The sequence below is a fragment of the Arachis duranensis genome, chromosome 10, assembly GCF_000817695.3.
Source record: "Arachis duranensis cultivar V14167 chromosome 10, aradu.V14167.gnm2.J7QH, whole genome shotgun sequence".
NCBI lineage: Eukaryota > Viridiplantae > Streptophyta > Magnoliopsida > Fabales > Fabaceae > Arachis > Arachis duranensis.
Genome location: NC_029781.3, coordinates 26847091 through 26857975, shown reverse-complemented (window position 1 = coordinate 26857975; position 10885 = coordinate 26847091). Strand labels below are relative to the sequence as shown.

Genomic DNA, 10885 nt, shown 5'->3' with positions numbered 1-10885 from the left:
TCAATTGTTTCAAATTTTCTCTTTTTTTGGAATGGAATATTTACAAAATCCCCATGAATAGGACCAAACCTTATTCCATGGTATTTACATAAGATTCCTCTTTCTTATTCTTTTTATTCTTAAGCAAGTCCCTGAAAGGGCTTAGTTGATCCATGATTTATGTTTCGTCTTTCATTTTCTTTTCATTTATTTCGAGAGATATATTGATAACTTTTGATTCTTTTTCCATTGATTCTTTTCCGATCGAGATGTATGGATCCATAGGTCTATGTGTCTATATAGATCCTATTCACTTGGAATCACGCTCTGTAGGATTTGAACCTACGACATCGGGTTTTGGAGACCCACGTTCTACCGAACTGAACTAAGAGCGCTTATTATTTATTTTTTTAATAATATAATAATATTATATTAATAAAATATTATTAAATTTTAAGTGACCTTAATACATCTTGCTTGCATATACCATATACTATATATAAATATTGATATATATGTATCTCCAATTTGAATCAGTCTCAATTGATCCCTTGTTACTTCTCCTACGATAAGTATTAGTTCGAGACAGGGATGACAGGATTTAAATCCGCAAAGTGGTGACGAAGGGTATAACTTGTACAAATCTTTCCATTTTTCAATTCAATTCGATCCATTCGTTTGTAGAGCTATTTACTCGATCGCAGATATTTCGGGAACACCTCTAACAGAGGGACAAATAGTCAATTTTGAAAGAACTTATTGTAAATCTCTTTCAGATATGAATCTACCTGATTCAGAAGGGAAGAACTTGCATCAGTATCTCAATTTGAATTCAAACGTGGGTTTGATTCACACTCCATGTTTTGAGAAATATTTATCATATGAAAAGAGGAAAAAATGGAGTCCTTGTCTAAAAAAATGCCTTGAGAAAGGGCAGATGTATAGAACCTTTCAACGAGATAGTACTTTTTTAACTCTCTCCAAATGGAATCTAGTCCAAACATATATACCATGGTTCCTTACTTCGACAGGGTACAAATATCTAAATTTAATATTTTTAGATACTTTTTCATACCTATTGCCGATACTAAGTATTTGTGTACGTTTAATTACGAGTGGCATGGCCTGGATGTTTGATTTACAATGGTAATGGATGGTTATTTTTTCGGTGTTTGGATGGTTACTTTTATAGGATTAGTATGGTGTCTGTGATTGTTTAAATGTAGTATAATATGAATGTTCGCTTCAGTAGCTTAGTTGATGATTATTTCTATTGGTGTCCAGATAGTTATTTTTAGTATTGATTACGAATAGTTTGTTTAGTTACAAGAATTATAATGCGGATGTTCGTTTCAGTAGGTTAGTGGATGGTTATTTCTATTTGTGCCCGTATGGTTATTTTTAGTGTGGATTAGGAATGGTGTCTTATTAGTAACGAGAATTATAATGTGGATGTTCGATTCAGTAGGTTAGTAGATGGTTATTTCTATTGGTGTTCGGATGGTTATTTCTAACACTAAGGAATTGTGTTATTAGGTAGAAGTAATACAAGGTGGATGTTCGATTTATTAGTTGAGTGGATGGTTATTTCCATTATATGTTGTGATTCAACATGTGTGTGGATAGATACTCTTAATACCTGTGTTATTCCTTACTATTATCTTTTAGGCAGACTTAACTACATGCAAGAAAATCAAATGATTTGCAAAAGAAATAAACCATATAAATGAATTTTGCCAAGATAATTTAGCAACTCTGTTGTAACAAAACTCCAACCCATAGACACAAAAAGAAGCGAAGAAGAATTGAGTGTATGGTTTGAAAACTAAGTACAACTATTGCATTCTCCTTTTGTGGGTCTTCCTCATAGGTAATTCTCCCACTCTTTTCATCAATGTCCTTGTGCTTGGTACTATGAAGGGTGATTTAACCACCTTTTTCTTGTTTCTTTGACGGTTGCGGAGAACACATCCATCATTTTGCTCCAACAAAGATCGCACCGGCTGAATTGATTCATTATGTGCTCCCATGATAATATCTAACATCAGCTCACGTCTCATTGACAGAAGCATTTCCTATGTAGTGTTTAAAATATCAGCACGTTGTTTAGTGTGTCAAATTAACATGAAATGGTAAAAACAAATTAAACAGAGACCGACCGATTAACTTACATCATTCCATTCATCTATGTTACAATCTTCAGTCTATGTCTCCATGAATTTAATGGCATAGATACCACAGTCCTAACTACATAATCTTCAGTCCATGTCTCCATGAATTTAATCGTCAATTTTTCTTTTCTTCACTAAAATATAATTTTTTATGTTTGGGTATAATGTAATTTTGTATGCAGATGCAGTAGTTTCTGGGTTCTGTTATTTTTTTCATGTCAGTTATATTTCTTTATGCCTTATTTATTGTGAAAATATATTCCTTATCTCTTATGCTTCTTATAAAACAAAAGGGTCCAAATGAAAATAAAATTTTAACGAAAAAATTTGATTTTTATTTAATATAAGCTAAAGGGGTAACTAAATTTAAAGAACTAATATAGCTTTGGGTGAATTTAATTCACATTTAGTTTGCTAAGTGTGCTAGTTACTGCCAATGGTTTTTTTAAATAGAGTTAATGATTTTTAATTATTTTTTATTACTAAGTGCGTTAGGCTTATTTCTTTTTTATGCCACTGGGCTTATTTATTGAGTGAGCTAGTTGCATAGACTTACAACCAAAAAGGGTAACTAAATTTGAAGAACTGATGTACTAAACTATTTTGGGGTAAATTTAATTCACATTCAATTTGCTAAATGTACTGAGTTACTGCCAATGTTTTTCTTTTTTGGTTTGGGTCACTGGTTTTTAATTATATTCTATTGCTAAGTGTTTTGGGCCTATTTATTTATTTTTTGACAACACAGCCTATTTTTTGAGTGAAGTGGTTGCATGGGCCTATGACCAAAATGTATCATAGTGCTAAAATTTAATAGATTTCTGACCGAATAACTTTAATATTGGACCTTTAAATCTAAATGTTTTCTTTTTCATTTACTACATCTTCACACAAATGTAATGTACACCCCTTAACGAAGACTATAGAACCTTTCATTTTATTTCCTGAGCTTCCATGTCTTTTATCTATAATATTTTATTTACAGGCTATAGTTTTTGACAAGATATTTGTCACTGTGTTTCCGGACATGGACGTGTTAGGAAAGGAGCTACCACTGTTTGAGTGAAATCCAGTCTTTATTCTGGGAGTACCAAATCAGAACAATTGGTAAATTTATCAAATGTGAATATTATATGTGTTCAGCTTAAAGTACGCATAATGCATTGTGTTTTCTGTTTGTATCCTCTAATTTGACATAGCTACACCGAAAAATTGTGGATGATGTTGTGGTTTCAAATGGAACAAATGTTCACTATCAACCCTACTGGCCAGAAGAAAGTAAATTTATAGTTTCTGATTTTATATTTACAGTAAATATTTCGAACTCGTATAAAATTCACTGACGAGGTCCATGTTAAGATATTGTTTCATGAAATTAAAGAACATAGACCAATTATCAGACAAGATACGGATTGACACTGCCATATGCATCATGATCGAGCACTTCAATGAGCTAAGGGACGAAATCCAGGAGCGGGCTGGGGTCGATTGAAAGAGCTGTCAGGCCAGGGCAGCTATATTCCCATGACCAGCTACACCACAATCACAACACCCTTTGTGTCTGATGAGAGAATTTTATGTCGGTATAGAATTTATCAATGAAATTCCGTCGTGAGTATAGTCTAAACCAACACGCAATCCTCACGTCAAACTTAGAAAATGTGTCGCCACAATTCAAAATCAATAACCGGGAGTAGAGTCCCAAGTCGTTCTCCCTATGAGTTACTCCAAGGTGCACATCATTGGTTAGGAGTTCTCTTGATGTTTTGGAATTGAGGACAAGGAAAGTAAATGGACATGAGTTTAGACAACAAGCAATTAATAATTGGAATGAGAAAACTAAGAGATCAAACTAATAGAGATGAATAGCAATCAATCAATGTAAAAGTGGTGCACGAAATTGTGATCATCAACAGCGCTATCAACATGGTATGCTCAATTGCAATCTCAACTCTTTATCACAACTTCGCACAACTAACCAGCAAGTGCACTGGGTCGTCCAAGTAATAAACCTTACGCGAGTAAGGGTCGATCCCACGGAGATTGTTGGTATGAAGCAAGCTATGGTCATCTTGTAAATCTCAGTCAGGCGGATTCAAATGGTTATGGAGGATTAATAATTAAAAGATGAATAAAACATAAAATAAAGATAGAGATACTTATATAATTCATCGGTGAGAATTTCAGATAAGCGTATGGAGAAGCTTTGTCCCTTCCGTCTCTCTGCTTTCCTACTGTCTTCATCCAATCCTTCTTACTCCTTTCCATGGCAAGCTGTATGTTGGGCATCACTGTTGTCAATGGCTACAGTCCCGTCCTCTCAGTGAAAATGTTCAACGCGCTCTGTCACAGCACGGCTATTCATCTGTTGGTTCTCGATCATGTCGGAATAGAATCCAATGATTCTTTTGCATCTGTCACTAACACCCCACAATCGCGAGTTTGAAGCTCGTCATAGTCATTCAATCCTTGAATCCTACTCAGAATACCACAGACAAGGTTTAGACCTTCCGGATTCTCAAGAATGCCACCATCAATTCTAGCTTATACCACGAATATTCTGATTAAGGAATCCAAGAGATATCCACTCAAGCCTTGTTTGCATGTAGAACGGAAGTGGTTGTTAGGCACGCGTTCATAAGTGAGAATGATGATGAGCGTCACATAATCATCACATTCATCATGTTCTTGGGTGCAAATGAATATCTTAGAACAAGAATAAGCTGAATTGAATAGAAGAACAATAGTAATTGCATTAATACTCGAGGTACAGCAGAGCTCCACACCTTAATCTATGGTGTGTAGAAACTCCACCGTTGAAAATACATAAGAACAAGGTCTAGGCATGGCCGAGAGGCCAGCCCCCATGATCTAAGAACTAGACATCCAAAGATGATCCTAAGATCTAAATTGATCAAAAGATGAAAATACAATAGCAAAAGGTCCTATTTATAGAGAACTAATAGCTTAGGGTTTACAAAAAATGAGTAAATGACGTAAAAATCCACTTCTGGGCCCACTTGGTGTGTGCTTGGACTGAGCATTGAAGCTTCTATATGTAGAGACTTTTTTTGGAGTTAAACGCCAGCTTTTGTGCCAGTTTGGGCGTTTAACTCCCACTTCTGTGCCAGTTCCGGTGTTAAACGCCGGGCAGTCTTGAGCTGATTTGGAACGCCGGTTTGGGCCATCAAATCTCGGGCAAAGTATAGACTATTATATATTTCTGGAAAGCCCAGGATGTCTACTTTCCAACGCAATTAAGAGCGCGCCAATTGGGCTTCTGTAGCTCCAGAAAATCCACTTCGAGTGCAGGGAGGTCAGAATCCAACAACATCTGCAGTCCTTTTTCAGCCTCTGAATCAGATTTTTGCTCAGGTTCCTCAATTTCAGCCAGAAAATACATGAAATCACAGAAAAACACACAAACTCATAGTAAAGTCCAGAAAAGTGAATTTTAAATAAAAACTAATAAAAATATAATAAAAACTAACTAAAACATACTAAAAACATACTAAATACAATGCCAAAAAGCGTATAAATTATCTGCTCATCACAACACCAAACTTAAATTGTTGCTTGTCCCCAAGCAACTGAAAATCAAATAGGATAAAAAGAAGAGAATATACTATAGACTCCAAAATATCAATGAACTTAGCTCCAATTAGATGAGCGGGACTAGTAACTTTTTGCCTCTGAACAGTTTTGGCATCTCACTTTATCCTTTGAGGTTCAGAATGATTGGCATCTATAGGAACTCAGAATTCAGATAGTGTTATTGATTCTCCTAGTTAAGTATGTTGATTCTTGAACACAGCTACTTTATGAGTCTTGGCCGTGGCCTAAAGCACTTTGTTTTCCAGTATTACCACCGGATACATCCATGCCACAGACACATAACTGGGTGAACCTTTTCAGATTGTGACTCAGTGATGAGCGGTTAATTTATATGCTTTTTGGCATTGTTTTTAGTATGTTTTTAGTATGTTTTAGTTAGTTTTTATTATATTTTTATTAGTTTTTAGTTAAAATTCACTTTTCTGGACTTTACTATGAGTTTGTGTGTTTTTCTGTGATTTCAGGTATTTTCTGGCTGAAATTGAGGGACCTGAGCAAAAATCTGATTTAGAGGCTAAAAAAAACTGCAGATGCTGTTGGATTCTGACCTCCCTGCACTCGAAGTGGATTTTTTGGCTCTACAGATACCCAATTGGCGCGCTCTCAACTGCGTTGGAAAGTAGACATCCTAGGCTTTCTAGAAATGTATAATAGTCCATACTTTGCCTGAGATTTGATGTCCCAAACAGGCGTTCCAAGTCAGCTCAAGAATTTTGGCGTAAAACGCCGGAACTGGCACAAGAATGGGAGTTAAACGCCCAAACTGGCACAAAAGCTGGCGTTTAACTCCAAGAAAAGTCTCTACACGAAAATGCTTTAATGCTCAGCCCAAGCACACACCAAGTGGGCCCGGAAGTGGATTTTTATGTCATTTACTCATCTTTGTAAACCCTAAGCTACTAGTTCTCTACAAATAGGACCTTTTGCTATTGAATTTTCATCTTTGGACGTCTAGTTCTTAGATCATGGGGGCTGGCCTCTCGGCCATGCCTAGACCTTATTCTTATGTATTTTCAACGTTGGAGTTTCTACACACCATAGATTAAGGTGTGGAGCTCTGCTGTACCTCGAGTATTAATGCAATTACTATTGTTCTTCTATTCAATTCGGCTTATTCTTGTTCTAAGATATCACTTGTTCCTCAACTTGATGAATGTGATGATCTGTGACACTCATCATCATTCTCACTTATGAACGTGTGCCTGACAACCACCTCCGTTCTACCTTAGATTGTGTGGATATCTCTTGGATCCCTTAATCGGAATCTTCGTGGTATAAGCTAGAATTGATGGCGGCATTCAAGAGAATCCGGAAGGTCTAAACCTTGTCTGTGGTATTCTGAGTAGGATTCAAGGATTGAATGACTGTGACGAGCTTCAAACTCGCGATTGTGGGGCGTTAGTGACAGACGCAAGGGAATCACTGGATTCTATTCCGACATGATCGAGAACCGACAGCTGAATAGCCGTGCTGTGATAGAGCGCGTTGAACATTTTCACTGAGAGGACGGGACTGTAGCCATTGACAACGGTGATGCCCAACATACAGCTTGCCATGGAAAGGAGTGAGAAGGATTGGATGAAGACAGTAGGAAAGCAGAGAGAGGGAAGGGACAGAGCATCTCCATACGCTTATCTGAAATTCTCACCAATGAATTACATAAGTATCTCTATCTTTATTTTATGTTTTATTCATAAATCATCCATAACCATTTGAATCTGCCTGACTGAGATTTACAAGATGGCCATAGCTTGCTTCATACCAACAATCTCTGTGGGATTGAACCTTACTCGCGTAAGGTTTATTACTTGGACGACCCAGTGCACTTGCTGGTTAGTTGTGTGAAGTTGTGATAAAAAGTTGAGATTGCAATTGAGCGTACCATGTTGATGGCGCCATTGATGATCACAATTTCGTGCACCACTCAGCTTTGCTAGAGTCCCCAATTAGAGGTGTCCAGGGTTCTTAAGCACACTCTTTTTGCCTTGGATCACGACTTTAACCGCTCAGTCTCAAGTTTTCACTTGACACCTTCACGCCACAAGCACATGGTTAGGGACAGCTTGGTTTAGCCATTTAGGCCAGGATTTTATTCCTGTGGGCCCTCCTATCCACTGATGCTCAAAGCCTTGGATCCTTTTTATTTTTCACCCTTGCCTTTTGGTTTAAAGGGCTATTGGCTTTTTCTTTTTCTCTTTTTTTTGAATTCACTGCTTTTTCTTGCTTCAAGAATCATTTTTATGATTTTTCATATCCTCAGTAACATGTCTCCTTTTTCATCATTCTTTCAAGAGCCAACAATTTTAACATTCATGAACAACAAATTCAAAAGACATATGCACTGTTCAAGCATACATTCAGAAAAAAAAAGTATTGTCACCACATCAAATAATTAAACCAGTTTCAAGGATGAATTCGAAATCATGTACTTCTTGTTCTTTTGTAATTAAAACATTTTTCACTCAAGAAAGGTGATGGATTCATAGGACATTCATAACTTTAAGGCATAGACACTAAGACACTAATGATCATAAGACACAAACATAGATAAACATAAACATAAAAATTTGAAAAACAGAAAAATAAAGAACAAGGAGATTAAAGAACGGGTCCACCTTAGTGATGGCGGCTTGTTCTTCCTCTTGAAGATCTTATGGAGTTCTTGAGCTCCTCAATGTCTCTTCCTTGCCTTTTTTGCTCCTCTCTCATGACTCTTTGGTCTTCTCTAATTTCATGAAGGAGGATGGAATGTTCTTGGTGCTCCACCCTTAGTTGTCCCATGTTGGAACTCAATTCTCCTAGGGAGGTGTTGATTTGCTCCCAATAGTTTTGTGGAGGAAAGTGCATCCCTTGAGGCATCTCAGGGCTTTCATGATGAGGAATCTCCTCATGTCCATGAGTGGGATCTCTTGTTTGCTCCATCCTCTTCTTAGTGATGGGCTTGTCCTCATCAATGAGGATGTCTCCCTCTATGTTAATTCCAACTGAATTACAGAGGTGACAAATGAGATGAGGGAAGGCTAATCTTGCCAAGGTAGAGGACTTGTCTGCCACCTTGTAAAGTTCTTGGGATATAACCTCATGAACTTCTACTTCCTCTCCAATCATGATGCTATGAATCATGATAGCCCGGTCTATAGTAACTTCGGATCGGTTGCTAGTGGGAATGATTGAGCGTTGGATAAACTCCAACCATCCCCTAGCCACGGGCTTGAGGTCATGCCTTCTCAGTTGAACCGACTTTCCTATTAAATCTCTCTTCCATTGAGCGCCCTCTTCACAAATGTCTATGAGGACTTGGTCCAACCTTTGATCAAAGTTGACCCTTCTAGTGTAGGGGTGTTCATCTCCTTGCATCATGGGCAAGTTGAATGCCAACCTTACATTTTTCGGACTAAAATCCAAGCATTTCCCCCGAACCATTGTAATCCAATTCTTTGGGTCCGGGTTCACACTTTGATCATGGTTTTTGGTGATCCATGCATTGGCATAGAACTCTTGAACCATTAAGATTCCGACTTGTTGAATGGGGTTGGTAAGAACTTCCCAACCTCTTCTTCGGATCTCATGTCGGATCTCCGGATATTCACTATTTTTGAGTTTGAAAGGGACCTCGGAGATCACCTTCTTCATGGCCACAACTTCATAGAAGTGGTCTTGATGCACCCTTGAGATGAATCTCTCCATCTCCCATGACTCGGAGGTGGAAGCTTGTGCCTTCCCTTTCCTCTTTCTAGAGCTTTCTCCGGCCTTAGGTGCCATAAATGGTTATGAAAAAACAAAAAGCAACGCTTTTACCACACCAAACTTAGAAGGTTTGCTCGTCCTCGAGCAAAAGAAGAAAGAAGAGAGTAGAAGAAGAAGAAATAGAGGAGATGGAAGGGGGCTTTGTGTTTCGGCCAAGGGGGAGAAGTAGTATTTAGGTTGTGTGAAAATGAAGGAATGAAGAGGGGTTTATATAGGGGTGGAGAGAGGGGTAGGGTTCGGCCATTATGGGTGGGTTTGGGAGTGAAAGTGGTTTGAATTTGGATGGTGGGGTAGGTGGGGTTTTATGAAGGATGGATGTGAGTGGTAAAGAGAATGGTGAGATTTGATAGGTGAGGGGTTTTTGGGGAAGAGGTGTTGATGTGATTGGGGAATAGGTGAAGAAGAGAGAGAGTAGTGGGGTAGGTGGGGATCCTGTGGGGTCCACAGATCCTGAGGTGTCAAGGATATCTCATCCCTGCACCAAGTGGCGTGCAAAAATAACCTTTTATGCCAATCCTGGCGTTAAACGCCGGGCTGCTGCCCCTTTCTGGCGTTTAACGCCAGCTTCTTGCCCATTCCTGGTGTTAAACGCCAGTCTGGTGCCCCTTTCTGGTGTTAAACGCCCAGAATGGTACCAGACTGGGCGTTAAACGCCCATTTTGCTGTCTTCACTGGTGTTTAAATGCCAGCAAGTTTTCCTCCAGGGTGTGCTATTTTTCTTTCTGTTTTTCATTCTATTTTTGCTTTTTCAATTGATTTTGTGACTTTCACATGATCATCAACCTACAGAAAACATAAAATAACAAAAGGAAAATATAACATTGGGTTGCCTCCCAACAAGCGCTTCTTTAATGTCAGTAGCTTGACAGTGGGCTCTCATGGAGCCTTACAGATACTCAGAGCAATGTTGGAACCTCCCAACACCAAACTTAGAGTTTGACTGTGGGGGTTCAACACCAAACTTAGAATTTGGTTGTGGCCTTCCAACACCAAACTTAGAGTTTGATTGTGGGGGTCTGTTTGACTCTGTTTTGAGAGAAGTTTTTCATGCTTCCTCTCCATGGTTACAGAGGGATATCCTTGAGCCTTAAACACAAGGGATTCTTCATTCACTTGAATGATCAATTCTCCTCTGTCAACATCAATCACAGCTTTTGTTGTGGCTAGGAAGGGTCTGCCAAGGATGATGGATTCATCCATGCACTTAGAACTTCCTAGGGTCCTGCCTCTTTTGAGGTAATCTCTGCCTAGTCAAGTCATCCAGTTCTTTGGTGAGCAAAAGGGGTTCGTCATCCCAAGTCTCATTACCAAATAACTTGTCATTTAGCTTCATGATTGCTCCAAGATACTTAGCAACTTGCTCTTCAGTGACA

General features: G+C 38.3%; 1 non-coding gene across 1 annotated transcript; it reads right to left on the bottom strand.

Moving 5' to 3' along the window:
• Window positions 1-300: 300 nt before the first annotated feature.
• On the bottom strand, window positions 301-374 carry TRNAW-CCA (transfer RNA tryptophan (anticodon CCA)). The gene has a single exon. It is a non-coding gene; the product is annotated as a tRNA-Trp (tRNA).
• Window positions 375-10885: the final 10511 nt, after the last annotated feature.